The 27,663-nt window shown below is 37.0% G+C and overlaps 1 protein-coding gene across 5 annotated transcripts in view; it reads right to left on the bottom strand.

Annotated features, from left to right (window-relative positions):
* The window catches only part of VPS13B (vacuolar protein sorting 13 homolog B), an 868,795-nt gene that overhangs the window by 232,512 nt on the left and 608,620 nt on the right, over window positions 1-27,663 (bottom strand). The window lies entirely within an intron of this gene.

The following is a 27,663-nucleotide window of genomic DNA, read 5'->3' as shown; positions in this document are numbered from 1 at the left end:
TTAATACAGAATAGCATATATCTTTTAAAATGTCTCTTTAAAGAATTATTTTAATACATACTTTTATAGCGATTTCTCAAGCAATATAATAAACTGTCTGCAAAATCATGATTACTGGTGGTTGAAATTACATTTTACGTAGAAGTAGTTTATGCTATACTCCTTACCTTTCTTATAAAACTGATTTATAGGTTTTTGGACAGTACGAAAGGGAAAAATCAGTAGTCCTAAATTATGAAGGACAAAGAAAAGTACACTAAAATAAATGCATGCCATTTCAAAAGATGTTTATTTTCTCTTACTACAATAGGACTTAAAACAAGGACAAATATAAGTGATAAAGTAAAATCAAGTCAGTTATTAAGTAATTAAAACCCTTGAGGGTAGATTTTTCCTTTGTGCAATAAAGGCTACTAGTTCTCAAAATTTTCCACCAATGACTCCCCATGTACAGAACAAAGAGCAACTTGGTGGCAGCAAGAGTTATAATCATTTGGCTCCAAGAACATCAGTTCCTCTTTCTTAGACTGCCTAACCATCAGTCTGCAACTTGCTATTCTGCACCTAGATATTTTACTTGCTTTTTCAACAGAATTATTAAGGTAACCATAAAAAATCCATAAGAGTAAAAAAAACTACCCCACCCCATCTTATCACCAAACATAACCAATAGTAATATTTCATGGCTCTTCCTTTCAGTCTTTGTTTCCTACCTATGCACAGGTTTCCTTCACTTGTATCCCTTTATGGTTGTAATGATACCATAGGGACAAATTGATAACTCAAATTTTGACATGCTACTGTACTCTTCATAAATATAATTTTTAAAAGCTGCATAACATTTCATTTAGTGTTAGGAACAATTTGTTCTACCATTCCCATATAACTGGATATTCAAGTTTTCAATTAGTGCTGACAAACACCTAGTAATATTTTCTCAGGACAGATAGGCTCCTAGAAGTGAAATTATTAGGCCAGGTGCAGTGATTCACACTGGTAATCCCAGTACTTTGGGAGGCTGAGGTGGGAAGACTGCTTGAGACCAGGGGTTCGAGACCAGGCTGGGCAACATGACAAAACCTGACCTCTACAAAAAATATGAAGAATTAGCCAGGCCTGGTGGTGTGCCCCTGTGGTCCCAGCTACTTAGGAAGCTGATGGCTTGAGCCTGGGAGGTGGTGTTTGCAGCGAACTGAGATCATGCCACCACACTCCAGCCTGGGTGACAGAGTGAGACCCTATCTCAAAAACAAAAACAAAAACATTTTTAAAAAGTGGAATTATTAGGCAAATGGTACGAAAAAGTTTAAAGTTACTGAATATTGTCAAACATCTATCCAAAAAGGCTGCACTAAGTTACATTACTATCAGCGATAAAAAATGTCTCCCAAAGTACTGGGTAACTGGGTATTGCTGCTGCTGCTGCTTCTGCTGCTTCTTCTTCTTCTTCTTCTTCTTCTTCTTCTTCTTCTTCTTCTTCTTCTTCTTCTTCTTCTTCCTCTTCCTCTTCCTCTTCCTCTTCCTCTTCTTCTTCTTCTTCTTCTTCTTCTTCTTCTTCTTCTTCTTCTTCCTTCTTCTTCTTCTTCTTCTTCTTCTTCTTCTTCTTCTTCTTCTTATTATTATTATTATTATTATTATTATTATTACTATTTTTAAAGAGAGAGTCTTGTTCTGTTGCCCAGGTTGGAGTGCAGTGGTGTGATCATAGCTCACTGCAACCTACAACCCCTCAGTGGTGGCTCAAGGAAGCCTCCCATTTCAGCCTTCGGAGGAGCTAGGATTACAGGCATGCACCACCATGGCTGGCTTATTTTTACATTTTTTGTAGAAATGAGGTCTCATAGTGTAGCCCAACCTGGTCTCAAACTCCTGGCCTCAAGCAATCCTCCTGCCTCAGCCTCCCAAAGCTGCTTATTATTTTAAAAACTCCTTAATTTGATTGGTAAAAAAAACATATACTTTTATATATAAGAAATAATATATATATGCAATAACTTATATATATATAACAACTTATGTAAGAATAAATAAGTCAAGAAAGTGAGGTAATCCTCATTAAAATTCTTTTAAGAATATTTCTTGTTAATTGGTTTTTATAGTTGTTGAGAAAGTCACATTGTTAGAGAAATCCAGCATTAGCTATTTGAAACAAAAAGGACTTGTTTCTGTCCTTTGAAGACACCATATTCTTTCAAACTATGCAGTCTATACTGTGCTCTTTCCTTTCTTGGAGTGCCCCTCTGAGCTTGCTGTAGCCGATGAACATTTAGTTATCCATCAAGATAAGTGACATTTGTCCAAGAACTGTTCTCTCACTCTTTTCCTTCTTGGTGATCTTAGTAGTTCACTTATACTTCTATTATATGATATATTTTACTAAAATGTTTTGTGGTGACAGTATCAGACAGCGTTAAGACAACATATAGGCTTTGGAGTCACACAGATGTGGGATCAAGTCCAACACTCTCTAATTGTATGACTCTGAACAAATTACAAATCTAAGGCTATATAATATCATTTGTAAAATGAGGATAATAACTCCTACTTCAGAGAGTTACTGCAATGACTGAATGAACAGCACAGTGCCTGCCTTACAGTAAATATCCAACAATGGGCAGCTGTTATGTGTTTGTCTCTTTTACCAGGTGAAGAACTGTTAGAGGGAATGGAGTATACAATTCTGCTTCTATATATCACTGAAGAGCAGGGCAGTGCCTAGCACACTGAAGAGAATCCACGAATGTTTGATATGTTTATCTTTGATACAACATTAAATGAAAAAATTGCCCAGCAGACTAGAGTTACATGATTGTTACGATATAAAGAAATGTAAATGGAGAATTCTCAATACTGTACTCCTTAAGGTCTTTCCCAGACATAGTCATTCATAGTGTCTTTCCTGATCTGCATACTCTACCTTGTGGGCTGATCATACTTCAAAGAATCCTATCTCTTCCGTCTGTGTCCTCACATTGGGACATTAATACCCAACTCATAGGGTTGCTGCAGCATAAAATTAATTAACATATTGAACAAACACAGTAGGCACTCTAAAAAGGGTAAGTTAAAAAATTCACCTTCTTTGTGAAGACTTCAGCAACCCTTCCAGGTGGTGCTAGTCCTTCCCACTGCTATGCTTTTATAACAAACTAATATTATAGCAATTTTCACACTATATTCTGTCTCAGGGATTGTGAGCAATTGAAGAAAAAATAAAATACCACTGAGTATGTTTATTATTTGCCAGACACTGTTAGCACATTACATAAGCTAACATTATAATTCTTTGAGGAGGAGTACTATTATCTCCATTTTACAGCTGAGAAAATTGAGTTTTATAGAGATTGATCAATAGTTCCAAGGTCAGACAGCTAGCAGGCTTTGGGTAAGAGGAAACATCATGTTAGTTTTCCTAGAACATACTATAGTGCTTATCACACAATAAAGCTTAATAATTGTGTGCTGACTGAATAAATGTATGAACATATTTAAAAATTCAGTAAGATAAAGATAATTGTTGTCAAAATAAGTTTCATTTTAGTTATCCTTATTATGAAAATTTCAAATAAACCTCCAAATATATTACCAACTAGGAATTCTCACATAACATGTGAAAAGTGATGAAATCAAGTACTTAAGTAGTCAAATGTGAAATCAAGCATATTTTGAGGCATTACAAACTAAATATCTAAATACAGTATAACTAAAAAATCCTTTAGGTTGAGTTCCATGGCAAACTCCAATCAAGAACTCAAGCTTTATAAGCTATTTTCATTCTTTGAATCAGGAAAGTCAACCACAATTAACTAAATGAAACTATAGTTTCTATGCATAGAGCATTTTTTATTTCTGATTTACAGATTTATACTTAAAATCTACTCTCTCCCTCTTTAAAGTGGATTAAGTGTTCCCATAGGTGTTAACATAAAACAACAAACCACCTGTAGAGAAAGGTAAAGAAATTTAGCATCCAGCCTATATTATGTGCTGAGACTGCTACATTAGTCTCCAGCAAATGTCAAGTGGTGTGATCTTGAGATATAAATAACCAGCAGTGGCAGGATGGCAGCTATCAGCTCAGGTCACAAAGGTTACTGAACAGAAGTCAGATGGTAACTAATTCTAATCACTACTGAGCAGAATGGAATTTGAACCAATGACCTAGAGATGAAAGACTCTGGCTTTCATTGGAAGGAAAAGAAAAAGTACAACTTACCCAGTACTAGAAAACTAAATTCCTAAAACTGGGTTAAAAGCCAGGATTTCCTCCATTTTTTTTAAGCCTCTAAACTATCTGTAGCACTGAAGTAAACAAGCTGATGATTTTGAGACATATTTAAAAATCCACTGGTTTGTCACCAGTCCACTGCAGATTTACTACATTGAAGGGTATCTGGTCCACTATTAAGAAAAGTTTTATAATTAATTATGTGTGCTGGGCCCTAAACTTGGGCATCAATTTACTATTCCTTTGTGGAAAACGAAGAGTTTACAATACAATAACTCTGAAAGTAACTTGTGCTTTATTATTGTCCAAGGGGACTAATAATTTAAGTTGTCAAAAATAGCAGTATCTGCTTGCTGTTGGTGCAGCAGAAACATGTATCTCTGGGCAATGCTGTTACATCAGCTTTCCCACTCTTTACCTAACTTATTTAAGATGAACAATAAAAGTTTTCTTTAATTAGCTACTGGTGTGCATTAACATGATCATGATTAAGCCATAAAAACCAACTGTACATTACTTCGGTCCTCTGTTCCATATGTTTTGAATTATTCTGTTTGAAAATGTACTTTGCGTCCCTTTCAAAAGTTCGACCTTCTTCTTTCAGAGAATTAAATGCATATTACTGTATCGAAGAAGATAATGTTTCAGACCTCCAGGCATATATTAAACACACTGGCAGCACTTGAGACAAAATGCTTTACTTATTAGATACTTCCTATTCTAAACAGTGTCATCAAAGGCTAAAAACAAAATCCATATAAAAGCTGCACAATGCTTCCACACAGAACCTGTGCCAAAATCCCTGTACTTTCCAACTAATGAGGAAAGGATGTGTACTCTTAACATATGAATGTAAGATTTTCCAAGCATTCACTTTAGGAAACTGGGATATTGATTCCATATGGGTTATGTTAAATGGAACTGTATTGGTAAAATAACCTTTAAGATATCTGGCATGATAATGATAATTAAACAATATTCAAAAGACTAAAACAAAAGGGAATTTAGTTCCACAATGGCTAATTAAAATAAAATGAAAAAATACAGCATGCCATCTATCAAGATAAATTGTTATTGTTTAAGAACTATTTAAATGCTGTTAAAATATACTTTTAGATAAAATCTGAGAGAGCTGGAAAAATATTTGTGGCTTAAAAATGGATAGTTTGGTGAAGAAAAAAGTATAGGACTCTGAAATTTTATGCAGAGATAACAGCTTTAAAGCCTTAAGCACAACCAGATGGTACTTAAATCAGTGGAATTCTACAGTTTCACTATCAACGGGTTTCAATATGAGACAGTTTTCAATAGCTAGGAAAACATGTCAAGTTGATAGTTTACTTCTTAGATCATTTCAGCGCATTTTCCCATCCTTTCACAGCTGTATACGGTACAGATACTAGCCACCATGGAGAAGGTGCTGAAAGCCGTACTGGTAGCTAACCAACTGTAGCTAATTCCTTTTTTCAATGTATTAAGATAGGTAAGTTTACCAGCTCACTCTGGAGTTTGGTTAAGAGCCATAGTGTCTCAGGAGTAGTAAATAAAACCACATTTGAATAATGCAACAATACCAAGGAATGCATTAAACTAATTTTGGGTTATATTAATTAGATGGTCTTCAGTAGCATTTTGGGGAAGCTTGATTGAAACTTCTTGTTCAGCCATATCAACATTTTTATGAACATATTCAAATGTCAGCTCATTAATAAAAATGTTGCAAATAAATGGATGCTTAAAATTTTAAAGAAAAACCTGTGGAAACCAACCTTTTGAGAATTATTAAGGACCAAAACAAGTACAATTTTTGTTTTGATGGCTGACAAGAAAAGGAAATTCAGCATCTATTCCAGGCTTTTAATTAAAATTATGTCTTTTAATCCTTTTGTCTTTGTAAGAAAACTTACTATATACCAAACATATGCATATCCAAAATTTCTTCTAACTTCCTATCATAATTATGGTTATATAATAGCCGTGCTGAAGTAATATTTCCAACAGGCAACAGTCATACCTTTTCCTTGATCAAAATATATTTTGCCAATTATGAGATTATATTTCATATCTTATAAATTATAAAAAGTCAAGTGTAAAACCACAGAATCAAAGTGACAATCACATCTATATATAACTGTGATCTTCATCCTAATTTTACCACCCTTGCTATAATGTAGTAGTATTTTCCAAAAAGTTAACATCTTATCTAACAAATACAGTAAAAAAAGTTACAGTATTTTAATGGTTTCACATACTGAGATTACAAAGGAGAATTTTTACAAACTTGAAAAAGTTATGCACCTCATTGTGTAAACATTTGCAAACATACTTCTAGCTCTATGCTTTAGAAGTTTGTGGGATGAGGTAGGGTGGGGTGGTTGGGAGAGGCTGTCGCATGCTTTTAACACAGAGATAATCTACACTGGAAGCTTTATATAAATAGAAAATCGTATTAATTTAATCTAGACAACAATAAGAATATATTTTTAAGTCTCAAAATTTCAATGATGTCCATATTATGGTTCATAAACCTTTATCATTTTATTAATGAATTACCATCTCAACTCAGTGATGTGCTAGATGAAATTTATCTTAGCAAGCACATTAAACAAAAACACATCAAAAAGAATTGACTTCAATATGAAATGTCTCCTTTAGTGTCACCAATTAATGTTATTTTTAATGAAAAAAATAAACAAACTTGAACAAGCACTGTATGCACTAGCTTACTACAGATACCCAGAGCTAGAAAACAAGGGCTTTTTATCTTTTATTTCTCTAAAACTAAATGCTATACAAGATCTCAAATAATATAATTGTTCCCAGTTGAATGGCAAAAATGTTTTTCACAATGCTGCAGTAATTATGCAAAAGAGCAGAACTAATGATACCCATCACTGCTTAACAGACAGAAAGATAAAGAGTACTATAGTTTCAAGTTTTCCCTTTCATGAAGTTACTTTTCCGGCTCTTTGAAGTAACAGTATGAGGCCACTACTGCCTGCTAAGTGCTAACTGCAATAAAAGCAGCATGCAGATAGTTCAGTCAAGGTTGTGTTTTACTGCAGTCTGTGTTTGGTCTATTGTTCTAATTTAAGTTGTAAATTATGAAAAGGAACTAAGACTAGTGCTAAACTGACTATAACACCTAGATCATTATCAGTGCCTATTTCAATATGATAAACTAAAAAAAAAGTATATGTATCCACCTACCAACATGGGCACATAGGTAAGTTCAAAACCTTCCTGTTGAGATTTTATCTGCAGTGTTGACCTTTAGACTTTTGTGTGTGTTTGTCCCTTTATACATATATGATTTCACAGCATAAGCTTATTTTCAGGGACTTCTAAGTTCATGAAAAAAAAAATTAGTTCCAGGCAAAACTTTGCATATAGTTTAACTCAAAAACAGTTCTCATTCTCTGTTCCTTTCTTTCTCTATGTTGCTCACATATGTAGTGAATAGGAATAGGTTGGTCATTTTTGTTCAAGGAGACTGGATCTAATTGATTTATACTAGGCTCTGAGTTTAAGTTTGACTTGTTTGCTTTTTGTAATGAATTCAGTTAAAACACGCACACGCACACACACACACACACACACACACACACACACACACCTGACACATTCCGGCAACTTGGACCTTAATCAAAACAGATGCCTCTACATAAGAAACAACAACCTGCTTTGAAATGGCCATGATGTTAATTCTTACAAAGTGGCTACTGTGTGTACAGGGTAACTACTCTTCAGACTGATGAAATCCAAGGTTCATTCCACTGATGTCAATGTGGAAACCATTTTGTCCCATAGCTGCTTAAAGATTTTCAATAGGATTAAATCAGCTGCAAGTCCTCATTATATTAGGGTTTACAATTGTGTCTGAGTTGGAGTCTGTTTTTCATAGAATTTGACTCAGAGACTGACTTAGATTGGCTCCTTAGAGCTAGTCTGATTTTACCAGAAACAACTGTATCACATCAGCCACTCTCATAAACTTGCTTTAAGATTGAATCAGCCCTGACCCTGAAGCAGATGAAAGTTTACCGAGCCTATATGTAAGTCACAGAAAAGTTTGCATTTAGTTTCTGCAGCAATATAGAAGTCGACTGTGCTTATTAACTATTCCAGTGGGCCTCTGCCTTGCAACTATGAATGTAGTTTTTTGATAAGAAAACTATAGTTGAACTTGGAGAAATTTCTATCGATAAAATACATACAAATCCTTATTTGATTACTTTATCCCCTAAATCATACATATCCCTTTAAAGAAATTATGCAGGATTTATGGAAATGAAGCAAGAAAAAGACATGCTTTTAAAACTAATTTACCCCCAATATTCAGTACAAGTTAAGAAAGTGATGAAAATGGCCAAGCAATTAACTTCATCCAGTAGCTGGTTTTCATTGCCAGATAGAAATATTTGACTTGATTTTCATTATTACTTATTCTATTTAATTTAAAAAACCTGGTGTAATTAATGCTAGATTCTCTTCAAAGTAAACCCAAGTCTCAATATTCTCTACTACCTAACTAATTTTATGGAAATCCATCAAGACCCAACAGAATGGAAAGTCATTTGCAAACTTGTATTAGCCACCCTTTACTTCGTATAGATCATATTTAAACTGAACTAAAGCCATATATTCTCTCTCTGTCATATGTTATCAATACCTTAAAAAGTAATGATGCAACAGACTTGAAATGCAATGGCTAAGATGTTAGAGAGAAATATTTGTTTATGCCCTGCAGCCAATTCTTCTTTTCCATTACAAATACTTTGTTCTTCTCTGCTACTCCATAAAAATAATCACTACACCAAAATGACCTTCCACACAAATGCTTTGATCATAACCTCCTCCTTCAATCCTTGGAAATTCAAAGTATTCTCTAAATCAGGTAAAAATTCCTAACAATATCTCTGGTCAGCTAGCCACATAGCACCAGTAAATTTTAATATGCTGATATGTCACAAGTCATTCTTGCTGTTCTAAGAAAGCAACTTTCTGTATATTAATGAAGGTAATCTAATGTATACATTAAGCTTGGATATTTTTGGTCATATGGAACTGCTTGAATAAAGTTTAAAGGTTAGAAAGAAGACATTCTTCCTCTCAAATATCAAGCATCATCTTTTCAAACATTAAAGTAGTAATCCAGTCTCCAAACTGCTAAGAAAACTTTCTTTAAAAACTATGAATTAAAAAGTTAATTTTAATCATACCTGGTGTATGATTACCAGCTGATCTTATTAGGATGTCTTTTAAGGCTAAATTTTAGAATATCACATTCACAACAGTATTACCAAATTAGCACCATTAAAGAGTGTTCTTAGACTTTAAAACTTTCTGACATTTCTCTAGTTAAGAAATAAAGTTTCTACTTTTTCTTACATTAAGATAATATCATTTGGTTAATAATATTACCAAATAATATTGTGCTGCTGGGCTTTAGCTAGAATAATTTATTGGGATAAAATATTTCCCAAGCTTCTTGAAGATAGAGCTAATGTCAAAACTAATTAGCAAAATGTGAAATAAAATTTAATTTCACATCATTCATTCATTCATCAAATTGCTATTGAGCATCTACTATGTTCTAGGCACTAGCTAAGGATATAAAAAAACCAAGCTTTTACCTTCATGAAGTTTACATTCTAGGGGGAAGCCAGCCAATAAAATATATATATGTATATATAAAACACACACCCACACACGCACCATATTTGCTGATAGACTGGCTGTTTAGTATTATGAGAGAAAGACAGGAGTCAGAAACGATTTGAGTTTTTTTTAGTCAGAGCAACTGCAAGAATGGAAAAAAATGATTTTCCAGATGATTACAAGCAGCTTTCCAACCTGTCTATGTGTTATGCCAAAGCTTTTACAAATTTGCTTTTCCAAACTTTGCCTGTTTTGCTAAGAATCATAAATGACCACAGTGATATTCCCATAGGGGCATGACACTCACGACTGTACCCAATTTTAAAGGAATCTCTAGTTCAATCATGTTGTCTTCCTAGTTCCTCCCACAAGCCAAACCATTAATCAGCCGAGAACCATTCAAAGGAAGGCTATGATTAGAGACAATGTTCTAGGGTTGGACCTAGTCCTCGTTATAGACAAACATTTGGCAATCAGAGAAATGGGGCTAAGACATGAAGTCATGCCATGATTCCCAGAAAAACCAATTGAATGAGACACAAATTCTTGGGAAGAAATTTTGGACCCGGAACAACAAGACAGACATAAGATTTTTGAGATAAATTGGAGAAGGGGAAAAGGAGAGAGAGGCCTGGCCTCTTATAATACCTCTGTATTTCTAATTGCTACTAAGCATTTGGATGCCCCATTATCAACATCATAAACAACATATCTAATGCATCATAACATTTTTAATGTCTTTTACCAAAAATATCACCTATCCATTTTACATTTTTTTCTTCTCAAAAGCTCAACTATTAAATAAACTTTTGTGGCCCCCATCAAATACTATTGGTCATTCCTTCATTTCACTAATTACTCTTGCTGTTTCCTTTTTACTTTCTCACTGACCCTTTCCACTGTCTAAAGGCCACTTGCAAGAGCTCCTTAGTTAATTTCTTTCACAGGTCTCTCCCATTCCTAATATATCCCATATAGCACTGCCAGATTACTCTCAGAACACTTTCAATATTTACTTATAAACAGTTGCCCAATGAGAATGTAAGGTCCATGAAAACAGAATTTGAGAGTGTTTTTTTCCCCTACATTATCACCTAGCACCTAGAACAGTTCATTGGTAAGCAGTAGGTGCTCAGTAAATCTTTACGGAAGGAAGGAAGGAAAGAAGGAGTGAGGGAGGGAGGGACAAATGAAGGGAATCATTTGCAAGGTGCTCATTAGATTCCTGGGTAGGGGAGTAGATAAAAGGATGAGTTAAAATTGGAGCCTACCTTCTAGGTTAGAGATGTACTCATTTACTAAAGATGCTTTCTGGACATACCTAAACCAGGACAGAAAGAAGCCAGGATTTGGACTTGTTGAAATGGCAGTAGAGATAATGAGGCTTAGGGAAACACAAAAAAGACACAAAAGATGAAAAAAGAGCATAACTGTAAGGAAAAAGTAAGTGTATGGAAAAGAAAATGTCCCATTTGGCTCAAATAAAAGGTTTATTAATCAGAACAACAGAAGATGTGGTTGAAAAGGCGGGATAAAGCAAGACTCTGGGTGGCAGGTTAAGAGACTTGCACTCCTCATTTTAGGCCTGTCTTCAAAGCAGTGCCTCTTGAGCACCTGAATCAGAATCATTTAGGGCACTTGTTTAAATAGAGATTCTCAGGCACCATGTCATAAGCATGTGACCTGAAGGTGGGACTTAGTGATCTGCACCTACAATGAACTCCCAGTAATTCTTATGCACGTTAATGTTTCAGAAACACCGCTATGCACAATGGAGAACTCTAAGAACTTTTCAAGCAAGTCAGTGACAAAAGGATGTTTGAGAAAAATTAATGCGATAAAAATGTGCAGAGGGGAGTAGGTGACTAGAGACTGCAGGTAGCAACACCAGTTGGAAAGCAATCAACTAGATGACAATTATGGGAACCTGAAATAAGGCAATATGTAAACTAGTAGGCCTCAGGTGAATTAGAGAAATCTTATTTGATTACTCCACCTCAGAATCTGGACATGGCAGATTACTGTTTACTAAATAATTTTAACCAGAATGCTGGGGCCTCCCCTCTTTAACCCACACCTCACTGCTCCTCTATTCAAAGTCTCCATTCTGGAACTTCACATTCACCTTCCTATGTCCAAATCCTCACTTGTGCTGTTCTTCCAGCCTAGAATGCTCTCCCTCATAAGAGTCCATTTTCCTCCGAGAGGCCTTCTCTTTATGAGCCCACAATAACTGCTCTCTTCCCTACAATGCTGTAGAACAAGCTGTCTCTATCACTTATCTAGCACTTAGTATATATACTGCAATTTTCTTTTAATCCTTACACTCTGTATTGTAAGCTTCTTGAGTCCAAGAGCATGTTATATCCACTTCTGTAAATCTTGGGCACAATGCACATAAATGTTGCAAGATAAGTATCTGTAGATGGCAATGATGATGGTGATTAAGATGATAACAATGCTAACCTAATTAGTTGATTCCCTGATATTCTTTAAAGCAACAATGCCAACATATAGGTAACACTTACTGGATGCATAGTATGCTCCAGGAACTTTTCTATGTGCACCACGTACATCAACTCATTTAATCCTCAGAACAACTCTAATAAAGAAGTTTCTATTATTATCCCCATTTTAAGGCAAAAAGATTGAGGCCCAGAGAAGTTAAGCAACTTGCTCAAAATCATATAGCTAGGCTGGGCATAGTGGCTCATGCCTATAATACCAGATCTTTGGGAGGCTGACATGGGAGGACTTCCTGAGCCAGGAGTTTGAGATCAGCCTGTACAACATAGCATGATCCTGTCACTACAAAAAATAAAAAAAATTAGCTGGCATGGAGATGCATGCTTGTAATCCCAGCTACTTGGGAGGATAGCTTGAGCTTAGGAGTCTAAGGTTGCAGTGAACCATGATCACGCCACTGCACTCCAGCCTAGGTGACAAAGCGAGATCCTGTCTGCCCCCTTAAAAAAAAAAACACATAGCTAGTAAATGGTGAAACTGGAATTTGAACACTGGCAATATAACTCTGGAGTTCATTTTAAAATCACATCCTACATAGTTTGTCTCGGAACCTTATTTCTTTCATAGCTCTTAACCATGACTCAAAAATCTTTAAAGTTTTTGTTGTTGTGGTTGTCCACATGTTTCCTTACTAGATGGCAATATCCTTAATTGTAGGGACTAATTAGTCTTGTCCACTGCTACATATGTAGTGTTGGACACATAGTAGGTGCTTCATAAATATTTGTTTTGTAAAATGAATGAAAACATGAGGAAAAGGGAACAGGAGGCAGGAGTAGAGGAGTGAAGCAACACATACCATTATGAATATCTAAGACAGCTAGGGAGATTTTTTTTTTTTTCCTGCAGATTTCAGACAGATGGCTTTCCAGAGAAAGCTCTTCATCAATACATGAATGTACTTTAAAATGCTGAAAGGAAAAATCCATTTGCAAGGTGCTGGAACCAGGTGTCTCTATTTTAGCAAATCACTGAATTCAAGAACAGGAAGTAGGGCTTGGAGATAGAGCACTGCACTAGGGAGCTAAAGATCTGGCTGAGTTCCACAGTTTCCACTAAGTCACACCTGTGTGCAGCTATGTGGGAAAAAACTGACTTTGTTCACAGCTTTCCTTTAGTCGACACGGAGTTAAAATGGAGTAATCTAGGCCAAGTTCATATTCTAAATTCAATGCATCAGAATCATGACTTGTTAGAGCTGGAGGAGGTTCTGGATCTCATTGTTTCCAGAGATTTTCAAACTACTTTTCTGCCACAGTACACTTTCTTCAAAGAACGTCTTATGGGTTAATGGAACAGTGGTTGAGGGGTGCGTAGGAGAGAGGGGATGCACAATCTGTAAAACATATAAAAGCAAAGTTGCCACAGAACGACTGTATAATGCATATGTGTGCATGTAATTTGAGGGCAACAAAGCCCATGCTACAGGTCAACTGCCCCTTGATGTAATTTTTAAATTAGTATTATTTTTGATTGACAAATCATAACTATATACATTTATGAGGTACAGTGTGATGTTTTGATATTTGTACAAAATGTGGCATAATTAGGTCAGGCACGGTGGCTCACACCTGTAATCCCAGCACTTGGGGAGGCTGAGGCAGGCAGATCACATGAGGTCAGGAGTTCAAGACCAGCCTGGCCAACATGGTGAAACCCCATCTCTACCAAAAATACAAAAATTAGCTGGGCGTGGTGGTGTGCCCCTGTAATCTCAGCTACTCGGGAGGTGGAGGTTGCAGTGAGCTGAGATTGCACCACTGCCCTCTAGCCTGGGAGACAGAGCGAGATTCCACCTCAAATAAATAAATAAATAAAATAAAAATAAAATAAAATGTGGCATGATTAAATCAAGCTAATTAACATATCCACCATCTTATCATCTTGCTTATTTATCTTTTTTTTGAGACAGGGTCTGGCTCTGTTGCCCAGGCTGGGGTACCTATTTTTTTTTATGGTGATACATTTGAAATTTAGTCTCTTAGTTATTTTGAAATATATAATACATTATTATTGACCACAGTCACCCTGTTATCCAATAGATTCTCAAAACTTACGCCTCTTGTCTATCTGAAAGTCTGTACTCTTTGATCAACAACTCCCCATCCCCTCCTTTCCCCTACCCTCTAGCCTGGGGTAATCAATCATTCTACTTTCTACTTCTGTGAGTTCAACTTTTTTAGATTTCACATGTGAGATCGAGCAGTATTTGTCTGTGCCTGACTTATTTCACTTAGCATAATGTCCTCAAGATTCATCCATGTTATCACAAAAGACAGAATTTTCCCCTCTTTTTAAGGCTGAATAGTATTCCATTGTTGACATATACCACATTTTCTTTATCCATTCATCTGTTGATAAACACTTAGGTTGACTCCTAGCTATTGTGAATAATGCAGCAATGAATATGGGAGTGCAGATATTTCTTTGGCATATTGATTTCAGTTCCTTTGGGTATATACGCAGAAATGGATCACATGATAGTTCTATTTTTAGTTTATTTTAGGAACTTCCATACTTTTTTCCATAATGGCTGGACGCATTTACATTCCCACCAACAACGCATAAGAGTTCCTTTTTCTCCGCATCCTCGCAAACTTGTTACCCTTGATATAATTTTTCAATATATGCTTTGAGATAATAATTCATCTACTTAAAGTGGATATATAAATGTGCTTTTTGTATATTTAGAGTTATACAACCATCACTACAATCAATTTTAGAACATTTTATCACCCCTTCCAAAGAAACCCCATACCCATTAGCAGGCACTTCCCCTACTACTCCACCTCCCCTACTTCCTGTGACCTTGAGGTAACCAGAAATCTACTTTTTGTCTCTATGGCCTTGCTTATTGTAGACAATTCAAATAAATGCAGCCATATAGTATGTAGTCTTTAAGGACTAGCTTCTTTCCCTTTGTACAATGTTTACAGGGCTCATCCATGTTATAACATGTACCTTATTCCTTTTTTATGGTCAAGTAATATTCTACTGCATGGTGCACTACACTTTTATTTATCTATTCATTAGTTGATGGATACAGGTTGCTTCTGCCTTTTAGCTACTACAAATAATGTTGCTATCACATGTACAAGTTATTGTGTTGGACATATGTTTTCATTTCATCTAAGATCACAAAAAATTACTCCTATGTTTTCTTCTAAGAGTTTTATAATTTTAGTTCTTACATTTAGGTCTGATTCATTTTGTGTTAATTTTTGCATACGGTATGTGGTTTCCTCTAATTCTGTTTATTTCTGTAAAGTCAGTATTACTGTCACCTCTTTCATTCCAGATTTTAGTACTGTAGTCTTCTTTTTCATAAACAGACTAGCTAAGAGTTGTCAATGTTGCTGAGTTTTTTGTTTGTTTTTTTTTTGTTGTTGTTTTAAGGAACTTATTTTATTGCCCAGGCTGGAGTACAGTGGCGTGACCATAGCTCACTGCAGCCTCGGCTTCCTGGGCTCAGGTGATCCTCCCACCTCAGCCTCCCAGGTAGCTGCGACTATAGGCGTGTGCCACTATACTTCGCTAATTTTTTGTAGAGACAGGGTTTCATTATGTTGTCCAGGCTGGTCTTGAACTTTTAGGCTTATGTGATCGCCCGCCTCAGCTTCCCAAAGTGTTAGGATTACAGGTGTGAGCCATTGTGCCTGGTCTATTGTTTATTATTATTAACATATAAGAAACAGGTTCTCACTATGTTACCCAGGCTGGTCTTGAACTCCTGGACTCACGTAATCCTCCCACCTCAGCCTCTCAAAGTGCTGGGTTGCTGATCTTTTTGAAGGACGAAATTTTTTTAAATTTTCTCCACTGCTTTTCTATCCCCCTTTGATATTTTACAAAGGCCTTCGGGAAAGTGAAGAGTTTGAGGTTAAGTAAATAGCAGTTTCCCACCCATCCCACTTTTAAATAAATGACCACATGTCTTGGATGGCCTGAAACAATCCTATTTCATGAGTATTGTCTTGACTTACTTAGTAATAATTTATTTTATTCTAAAAATTTTCCTGTTTAGATGATAATATACATAGTTACCCTAGCAGAAGTTCTGGTCTAAAACTGTGGACCTCCTGCATGTTATATCTAACTTCCTCCCAGCCTTTTCTGTTTGTGTGTTCTCAGGCTTTAATCCCAGCACTTTGGGAGGCCAAGGCGGGTGGATCACCTGAGGTTGGGAGTTCGAGACCAGCCTGACCAACATGGAGAAACTCCGTCTCTACTAAAAAACAAACAAACAAAAATTAGCCGGGCATGGTGGCGCATGCTTGTAATCCCAGCTACTCGGGAGGCTGAGGCAGGAGAATCGCTTGAACCTGGGAGGCGGACGTTGTGGTGAGCTGAGATTGTGCCATTGCACCCCAGCCTGGGCAACAAGAGCAAAACTCCATCTCAGGAAGGGGGGGGGAAAATAGCAAAATAAGGACAAGGACAACACAAATATCAGTTCAAAGAGACACTTGCAGTCAGAATGGTAGAAAAGAAAGAGTTAAATCACAATGAAAAACCTGGTATGTTCGAGGTTTTCACTGGAACAAAAATGTTCATTAAAAGTGGGGGGAAATATTACTGCAATAAAACACAATGATGAAATAAAGCTTCCTTAACACTGTAAAGACAGTGGGACAGTGACTCAAGGCACTGGCATATATTTTATTTTGATAATGTAGTTCACAATATAGCAGCTGACTTTATCCTTAGGAACACATTTTATAAATAGCAGGGATGGATTTTTAGGCCTGGCTACACCTACCAGGAAAATGATGCAACCATTATTCACCTCTTCCAACTATGGTTTTTACTGGCATCTTCTATGAGTTACACTTTGGCGCTCTTCTAAACATCATCAGGCCACAAGCTCAGTCTAAATCAAATATTTTTACAAACTAAACAATCCAGTGCTAAAAACTACCTAAGTTACAAAGATCTAATGCCGTTTCCATTCCAAGGAATGGACTATTTTATACAGAAAAATGTTCTTACTACATCAAAAGAAAAAATGGTACTTTAAACCAAAAGAACTGGGCTGGCCAGAGCATCAGAAAAAATCAAACCTATACTGGCCACCAACTGACATACATAACCCACCAATGACATTTTCCAATCTCTGTATCCCATCTACCCACATAATGAATTATCTAGGCAAGTTAGTTCATTTGCTATTGGGTCAGTTAAATTGGGTTCACACAGAAAAAAAAAAAAAAATATATATATATATATATGCATGTTTCATAGACATAGCCTTTACCTTTAACTCTAACAACCTTGCAAATGTGAGCCCCTTTCACATTACTATTGCAAAAGAACAAGTGCATGTTCTTATGATGATAAATGAGTACCATTATTTCTGCATGTGGAGAGTATCTGATTTTCAAAAAGCTGAGGGAAAGTATATAAGCAATGCTGGCAAACTAACCTACCAAAGCCAGTGAAACTTTCATTTTCCCTACACTTGATCTCAGCCAAAAGGCCAAGAAGTGATTGAATATACCCTTTCCAGTGGCTTCAATTATCTCCCACTTCTACCACCTCTATCTGTAGTTTTACCACATAAGGCTCTGTATTGGTCAACTGCTACCAGAAGCAGCATAATATTACCTCCTCAATAAAACTGTAACTTCTTTGCTTAGAGGTGATTCATTTTTATATCCATCATTTACTTATTCAACAAATTAGTAGTGAGCCCCTACTATGTGCCCAGTAATTTAAGGCACTGGGTAGATACCAGTAAAAACAAACAACAACAACAACAACAAAAAACTCTCCTTGTGGAGCCTATATTACGAGGAGGTAGGGAAATGTCACAAATAAGTAAATAATATGCAGTATGTTAGTAGATTATACATGGTATGAGAAAGACAAGAGCAGAGTAAAGGAGATCAGGAAGGGTTCTACAGGAAGACTGCAGTTTTAAATAGGGAAGTCATGGTAGGCCTCATCAAGGAGGAGACATTGAGTAAAGACTCAAGCTGCTGGGAAAGCACCTTTGCAAAGGTCTGGTGGCAGGAATCACAAAAGACATGCTCAAGGAACAGCAAGGAGGTCAGTGTGATGGACAGTATAGTAGAAGAGGAGGTCAGAGACTGATGGAGGGGTTAAATCTCATAGGGCCTTGAAAGCCATCATTGTCAAGACTGGCTTTTCTCTAAAAGAAGCAGGACTCCCTGAAGAAAGCTTTTGAGGGGACAAGAGACTCACTTGACTTAGGTTTTAAAAGGATCACTCTGGCTGCTGTGTTGAGAATAGGGTACAAAAAGGAGATGAATTATGAGGCTACCTTAGTAATCTAGGTGAGAGATGAAGGTAACTTGGAAGAGAGACAAACAGTGAAGGTAGTGATAAGAAGTCAAATTCTGGATATATTTTGAAGTTAGAGCCAAGAAGATCTCCTGACAGATTAGATACAACGTCTAAGAAAGAAACAGGAGGTGAGTATAAACTCATATTTGGCCTTAGCAACTGGAAAAGAGTGTTGTCAATGACTAATATGAGAAAGACTATGGATGCGGTAGGATTGGAGAAAGGGAAAAATCAGGAGTTCCATTCTGAACATGCTAACTGCATACAGTGAAATGTCATAATCTTTGCAATAAAATTTCAGTTAATTCTCCTCATTATAAAATTATTTGTAGATTAAAAATCAATCTGTGCCCTTTTGTTTTTTAGGCAATCTAAAATTGTGTTGCATATCTCATATAAAATACCTTGTATCCATTACAGGATACTACTTCTCTCACTGGGGTAGTTGGAAATTCTAGTCTACTAATTAAGCATTAAGGAAAATTCCTGCTTGCTTTCCACTTACCAAAAAGAAATATGCTCATAACTTCTTGTCCCCTAGATTCAAGAATAAAATAGCTCTGTAATCAGTGTCAGAAGACCTGGAGGCGAAACCTTGGCTCTTCCACTTCCCTGTTATGGGACCGTAATCTCTGCGGGTCTCACTGACAACATAAACTGGAGAAAATACTTACTTTACAGGGATGGTGTGAGATTACATTAAATGATGCAAGTGAAAAAATTTCATGGATTGTAAAGAGCTATACCAATGTTAGCAGCTACTAATCTTGTCTCTAGCCTTGCAAAAAATTTGCACAAGACTTTTTAATTGTTTTGCTCATTCATTCATTGATATATCCTACCATCTTACAAAATGGAATGAATGTTTGAGACCAGCCTGACCAACATGGTGAAACCCCGTCTCTACTAAAACTACAAAAAAGCCCGGCGTGGTGGTGAGTGCCTGTAGTCCCAGCTACTCGGGAGCGTGAGACAGGAGAATCGCTTGAACCTGGGAGGCGGAGGTTGCAGTGAGTCGAGATTGTGCTACTGCACTGCAGCCTGGGTGACAGAGCGAGACTCTGTCTCAAAAAAAAAAAAAAAAAAAAAAAAAGAAACAAAACAAAAAACAAACAAACAAAAAAAGGAATGAATGTAGATAAGAGGAGTCTTTTGAGGAATCTCAAACTAGCAAAAAACTTCTGATAAGTTTTCTTGGGGTTTCTTCAGTCTTTCTGCCCATGCCTTTCTAAGAGCTTTCTAGACAAGGGTTACAAAAATAACTTATCTTACATAAGTCAGATTCCGTTATAGCGAATTCTGCAACAAGACAGTCACTAAAATGAAAGGGGAAAAAGGCCCTGGTAAAGTAATAGGAGTTAGCATGATAAAGCAATTAAGCAGTGAAGAGTGGGCTATATTACATGTTATAAAAAAGTCAACTGGGCTGATTCCAAAGTGCTAGGGTCAAAACAGAGCAGACTCTTAACAGATAACCTGTTGGGGACAAGAAGATTATATATAGCAATGGGGATTAATATCAAGGTCTTGTCCTAACTATTGTCAATTTACTTTGTAAAAATTTTGGTCCGACCTTGATAGCCCTTCATCCTTATTTATGGAGAAGAGAAGGGAATGCAAGTAATCTTTCTCAATTATATCTTCATATACAGAGAGACTGGGGGATTTTGCTGACAAAGGCAAAAGGTGGAGTCTAAGTTTCTTGCTAAATCTTAGTAAGTCAGCAGCAGAACAGTGACTTGTGCTCTTAAACCAACAACAAAATTCTGTGGGAAATAATCTCAATCTTTAACAACTTCTTCCTAACCCTAACTAAAGGAGTCTGCAAGATTTATGAAGATCCTCTAGTTTTTCTTTCTCCAGTATGCTCTCAGACACATGGCACTTTTTTTTTTTTTTTTTTTTTTGAGATGGAGTTTTGCTTTTGATGCCCAGGCTGGAGTGCAGCAGCACAGTCTCAGTTCACTGCAAACTCCGCCTCCCAGGTTCAAGCGAATTTCCTGCCTGAGCCTCCTAAGTAGTGGGATTACAGGTGCATACCACCACACATGGCTAATTTTGTATTTTGTATATATATATATATTTTTTTTTTTTTTTTTTTTTTTAGTAGAGACAGGGTTTCACTAGGTTAGCCAGGCTGATCTCAAACTCCTGACCTCAGGTGATCCACCTGCCTCAGCCTCCCAAAAGTGCTGGGATTACAGGCGTAAGCCACTGTACCCAGCTGACACATGGCACTTCTTATCATATGCCATAATTATTTACTGAGAGCGGTGTCTTCTGATCTAAGGTGTGAGCTCTCTTGAGGTTGGGAAAGTATTTTATTTATCCTTATAACCACAGAGCCTTTGGCACATACATAATGGGAACTCAGTAAGGTCATTTTCCTGGTTCTCCTTCTATGCACAGCTTTCCCTCCCACCCTTTATTTCTCAGTGGCTAACACCAGAGCTCTTTTAGTGAGATCTCATACATATTTCATTATACTTTGGTGCTGTAGGCTGCCCACACAAAAGTTAAGGCCAAGGAGTTTCAATGCAGGAAACTCAGTATTTTAGACTGTGTATTTCCTCATAAAGAAATGGAATGCTTGGGACATAAGAGGAAAACATCATTCCAGCAATTCACCTGAACTGGGTTAAACTTACTGCTGTCTTAAGAAGAATTTTGGTTTCTAGTTCTCTTGAGTCACCCTCAGTGGTTTTTATTGCAACACTATCATTCTTGTAAACTTATTTTTTTCAATGTCATCACGAAAATTTTCAAACACAGAAAAACTTGAAAGAATTTTATGGTAAGCATCCTACCTACATTCTCTAATGAACAGTTTCTTGTCTACTAATTTTAATAATAACTATTTGGGGATAGCACAGGCCTCAGCAGGAGAAAAAGGAACTTTCACTTATTGTTTATAATTTCAAAAGTAAAAAAACCATTAATAACAGCCATATTTACTTATTGAAATGTATACTATGTGCTAAGTTCCTTGCCTACATTATTATTATTATTATTATTATCATTTTGAGACAGGGTCTTGCTCTGTCACCCAGGCTGGAGTTTAGTGGCACAATCTCAGCACACTGCATACAACCTCCACTTCCCAAGCTCAAGTGATTCTTCCACCTCAGCCTCCAAAGTAGCTAAGACTATAGGCATCCACCACCACACCCGGTAATTTTTAAATTTTTTGTAGAGACAAGGTTTCACTATATTGCCCAGGCTGGTCTCAAACTCCGGAACTTAAGCAATCCTCCTGTCTTGGCCTACCAAAGTACTGGGATTGCAGATGCAAACTCCCATACCTGGCCAGACTACATTATTTTTAATCATTATAAAATTGTGGGGAAACTGAGGCATAGAAGAGCAGTTAAGGAACCTGGCCAAGTGCCAGAAGAGGTCTCTGAAAGCTAGTCTTACATCAAAATTTACACTATTTTAACTATTCTACATGATTCTAAAAGCCAGATGAGGAAAAAACAAGACAATTGATGCAGACATTAATCATTACCTACTCACCATACATTCCACTTTCCCCTATCCTAAGAGAAATCTAATTTTTCACAGCACCCCCTTCTCCCAGCCCATGTGTCTCAGGGAAATACGCAGCAACCTCCAGGATCCAGGGGTGGAATGGGTCTAAGGGTGATCTTCCTTTCCTTTGGTTCAGAAACTCAAGCCTAAGCCATTCAGATATGGCACTGCTTAAATCACAGGGCTTGGTTCAGGAATGGCATGAGATATAATTTGGTCTAATAAAACATGGGAAGAGGTTTTCTCAAGGCTTCTGGGAAGGAAGCTTCCTCATGCTTATAAGGTAGCTTTGGGAAACAACTTGGCCACCGTGAAGTGCAGACATGTACATAGGAACTATTATAGCCATAACACCACCATGAGGAAAGCAGCCTAGGATGAAACCAACATATCAAGGACAGCAGAGCAGAGAGAGTTAGGAGAAAAGAAGCTGTATTTGACTGAGATCATTCTGGAGTCACCTCTGGGTTTTACAAGAGCTAAGAGAGCTGAGACATTTCCTTCCTGTACAATACTCTAGGTTTTCTGTTATTTGTAGCCATAGGCATCAAAGCTGATTAAAAAAGCCACTAAAAGAATAATACTTTAATGAAAAAATAACTAAAAGAGAACGAGGTCAAAGGATTATATTCAGAGGCGAATGAAGGGTCTATTGAGTGGGGCAGGCTGCAGAAAATACCAGATAATCTGTGGAATTCCATTCTCAGAGTTAAGTTTAGCAGCATCGGCAGTTTTCTGAGGTTGCTCACAGACAGAATTTTTAGACTTTCCCTTGTGAACAATTCTAACATTTCCATCAAAGATCATATAGTAACGAATTCTATTCAAGCTGTAAAAAGTCTAGATGAGTTCTTGCCAGCAGTCCCAAACATGCAGACAACCACTTTGTCACTCAATTCCAGTATTTTTCCTTGTGCTTTTGAGAATGCAATTAACTAGGATTCAGCAGACCTAGGTTCTAGTTCAGGCTTTACTTGATTACCTTTGTCATTTCAACTTTCTGTGATTCGGTTTCTAAACCTGAAAACTCCTGGGATTGCTCTGAGAAACAATTGACAGATTTTTTTTTTTTGAAATATACACATGAAGAATTATTATAAAGGAAATACATTAATAGTACATTTGCTACTGCTTACTGGTATCAAGGCTTTTTATCAGTCACTATTATATAAGAAACATGCTAGAAAATTGTCACAATATCACACAGAGGAAAAGTACATCATTTGCCCTTTTTCTCTTACCCTTCCCAGTTGTTTGGAGCATGGTACTGACGGAGCAAACTGCAGTTCTCCATGAGGTTATGTCATTGTTAATATTTATCACAATAGAAAGGAAAGTACTGCTTACCAAGATGGGTACATTTTTCTGGGAACAGAGTATCAGAAAAAAAAATTAACAGCTGAGAGATCATGAGTGAGCTGCAAGGGCTGGGTATGAGGTTGATAACCAATACAAAGAGGAGTGGACAAGGAATGGACAACACATTTCTTCTACTTCAAAATTTTGCCTGAGCAGGGACTGGCACCATTTATACACTTTGCCATCTTAAAACAACAAAGCCTAGCATAAATTAGGGTGGAAAAATTGTTTAGAAATCTTTCAATGTAATGGATGTGTAAGTATAGGCTTATATTGTTTTCTTGTTCCTTACAGGAGTTACACTTAATTCTGTCCAAAGCAAGTTATGTGTTAAAACAAAAAACAAACAAACAACAGAAAAACAAAAACAGCTAGGTGTGGTGGCTCACGCCTGTAGTCTCAGCAATTTGGGAGGCAGAGGAGAGTGGATCACCCGAGGTCAGGAGTTCGAGACCAGCCTGGCCAACCTGGTGAAACCCCATCTCTACTAAAAATACAGAAATTTGCTGGGCGTGGTGATGCGTGCCCATATCCCAGCTACTGGGAACCCGAGGCAGGAGAATTGCTTGAACCCGGGAGACAGAGGTTGCAGTGAGCCAAGATGGAACCACTGCACTGTAGCCTGGGCGACAGAGCCTGTCTCCGTCTCAAAAACAAACAAAATACAAACAAACAAAAAAAACCCAAATAAATAACCCAAAACCTAGGTTTTACTATTTCAAAGTAATATTATTTGCATATGTTTCACACAATCAACCTTCATTTTTAGGCTTAAAATAGATCATCTATGTGAGAAATTATTTTTGAGGTACAGGAGAGATGCAATTCTTAGCTCCCAAATTTACTCATCTGAATTGTCAAATCTTATGACTTTTCAATTTTTGTGTATATGTGTATCTGTGCTGATATTTTTAAAATTTAACTTATAATCTGCCTTCATGTAATATGCTACCACTTTACATATAGTCTAAGAACCTTACAACTATACATCTCCGTTTCTCCTCACTCAGCTTTTGTACTATTGTCAGACATTTTGCTTTCATATATGTTATTAACCCCCAATATATTATTGTCACTTCAGTCAATTATTTCAAATACATTTTTGTAATGTGGGGGAAAAAGTCCTTTATAGTTATTATTCCCAGTTTTCTTCATTCTTTTGTCTAGAGACAGATTTATATCTGGTGTATTTATTTACAGACAGGATTTCTGGTGCAATCTCGGCTCACCGCAACTTCCGCCTCCCTGGTTCAAGTGATTCCCCTGCCTCAGACTCCTGAGTAGCTGGGATTACAGGCACCCGCCACCACGTCCAGCTAATTTTGTATTTTTAGTAGAGACGGGGTTTCACCATGTTGGCCAGGATGATCTCAATCTCCTGACCTCGTGATCTGCCCACCTCTGCCTCCCAAAGTGCTGGGATTACAGGCATGAGCCACTGCGCCCAGCCATATCTGGCATTCTTATACTTTCTTGTTAACATCATTTCCCTTTCTCCATATTTTCTGCTGGTGAAATGCCTATTTATCTTTCAAAGTTCACCCTAAGTGTTACTTCCTCTTAAACGTCTTGAGATACCTCTCCTTCACCCCTATAGGCAGAACTGATCATTTCCTTCTCTCTGCTCTTCAGTCCTTTCTTTATACATCTATTACTCATTATCTCGTGAGATTTTTTTAAAAAAATTATCCATCTAGGTAGTAAATTCCTTTATTATCTGGCGTAGTAAACATACCATAAATATTTGTTGCATGAAATAAATGTCCAGAGACTGGACCTCAGCATCTCAAGATATAGGCTCTTCTTCTCCCTCTCCCTGCCAAAAAGTCCAAATTAATTTTTAGCTAAAACAGAGTAAAAGAATACAGCAGTTTTAAACTTGGTGATAATAATAATCATGTGGTATGCTCATCAAACTACAAATTCCTGGGGCCTTCTCCAGACCTACTGAATCTGTAGAGGAGATTTTTAACTCATTTTAATGAGCACTCCTGATGATTATCATCATAGACTAGGTTTAGAAAACACCTACCTACATATATATATTTATGTCTATGTATATATTGCCTATAATATACAAATATACTAGCATCGCATAAAAAAAGACAATAAACAATTGAAAGAAAGTTGGACTTTTAGAATGAATCATTATAATAATAATATTCCAAAAATAATCACTGAATTCTCGAACTGAAAGGGGCTTTAACATTCACACGTCACAACTCCCCTTGCCAGCAGGAAACAGGCCCAGAGAGGTAAAGTGACTTGACCATGATTCCATCAGGTGTGGCAAAACAAATTTTACAGAAATTTATCTGATTTTTAGTTCAGATTAATGGAGAATCCAAAAGAAATCTAGACAGTGATCCATTATAAACTGCCAAAACATATTTAAGCATACACTTTTCCTTATCAAGGGAATAAAGAGTTTTTAAAAACTTACAAATTAATCTATGGTAGCAGATTCTAGCAGTGATAACTACTACAACTTTTGAGGAGTGTCTACTAAATGCCAAGCTTAAGTGTTTGTTTTCAATGAGCATAATTTCAGCAAGGCCTCATAATAAGATTAAGGATTAAGGAGTACTATCCCAAATTTATAGACTGGGAAACAGGCTCAGAGGAATCACAGAATTTGCTGTCTTTCAAAGCCAGTAAGTGGTAGCGCCAGGATTAGAAAACAGCTTTTCTGACCATTCTATGGTTTTTGCACTATACTGTACTACCTCATTTAGAAGATGGCTAATAATATTACTTATAATAATAACACGTGAGTAATTATTACATTGAAACAAAGGCAAATTTTAGAAGACATGAAAACTTCCTGGTACTTATTTTGGCAAGTAAATTTTTTTTTTTTTTGAGAGGGAGTTTCACTGTTGTTCCCCAGGCTGGAGTGCAATGGCGCAATCTCGGCTCACCGCAGCCTCCGCCTCCTGGGTTCAAGTGATTCTCCAGCCTCAGCCTCCCAAGTAGCTGGGATTACAGGCATGTGCCACCACGCCTGGCTAATTGTGTATTTTTAGTAGAGATGGGGTTTCTCCATGTTGGTCAGGCTGGTCTCGAACTCCCAACCTCAGGTGACCCACCTGCCTTAGGCTCCCAAAGTGCTGGGATTACAGGCGTGAGCCACCGCATCTGGCTGGCAAGTAAATTTTTTAACATGAAACTTGGTAAAGGCATCTGCTTTTTTCTCTAGATTATTGCTTCAGGATAAGAAAAAATAATAGAAGTTTATTTAATCCAAATAATGAAAGCATAAAGTTCTGTTTTAAATCATTAAATAATGTAGGACTATTTCTAAATGACCCGGATTAAGCCTAAATCCCATGAAATACTCAGGTTAAAATAATCCTAGACTTCCTTCTTATACTGAAACACTTTTAAAATAATTGTAATTTAGGCCAGGCGCAGTGGCTCAGGCCTGTAATCCCAGCACTTTGGGAGGCCGAGGTGGGCGGATCACTTGAGGTTGGGCATTCGAGACCAGCCTGACCAAACATGCAGAAACTCCATCTCTCTTAAAAATACAAAATTAGCCGGGTGTGGTGGCACATGCCTGTAATCCCAGCTACTTGGGAGTCTGAGGCAGGAGAATTGCTTGAACCCGGGAGGCGGAGGTTGTGGTGAGCTGAGACTGCGCCATTGCACTCCAGCCTGTGCAACAAGAACGAAACTCCATCTCAAAAATATATATATATGTGTGTGTGTGTGTGTGTGTGTATATATAAAATTTAAAATAAAAACTATTTTAGGGAGTTATTTTTCTCTAGTGAAATCACAGTAGCCTACATAATCTGCCAGTAATCTCTGAATGTAAATCTGTTTGCCCTTGAATTTGTCATTTAATTTCTTATTGTTTATTTAACTGAGGGGTATAAATTAGACAAGTACTAAGAGGTTCCTATGGTGTGCGTCTGTAGTCTAGGTACTTGGGAAGCTAAGGCAGGAGGATGGCTTGAGCCCAGGAGTTCTGGGCTGTAGTGCACTATGCCAGTTGGGTGTCTACACTAAGTTCAGCATCAATATGGTGACCTCCTGGAATCAGGAGA

Source organism: Pan paniscus, chromosome 7, assembly GCF_029289425.2.
Source record: "Pan paniscus chromosome 7, NHGRI_mPanPan1-v2.0_pri, whole genome shotgun sequence".
Taxonomy (NCBI): Eukaryota; Metazoa; Chordata; class Mammalia; order Primates; family Hominidae; genus Pan; species Pan paniscus.
This window is presented reverse-complemented; position numbering and strand designations above follow the sequence as displayed.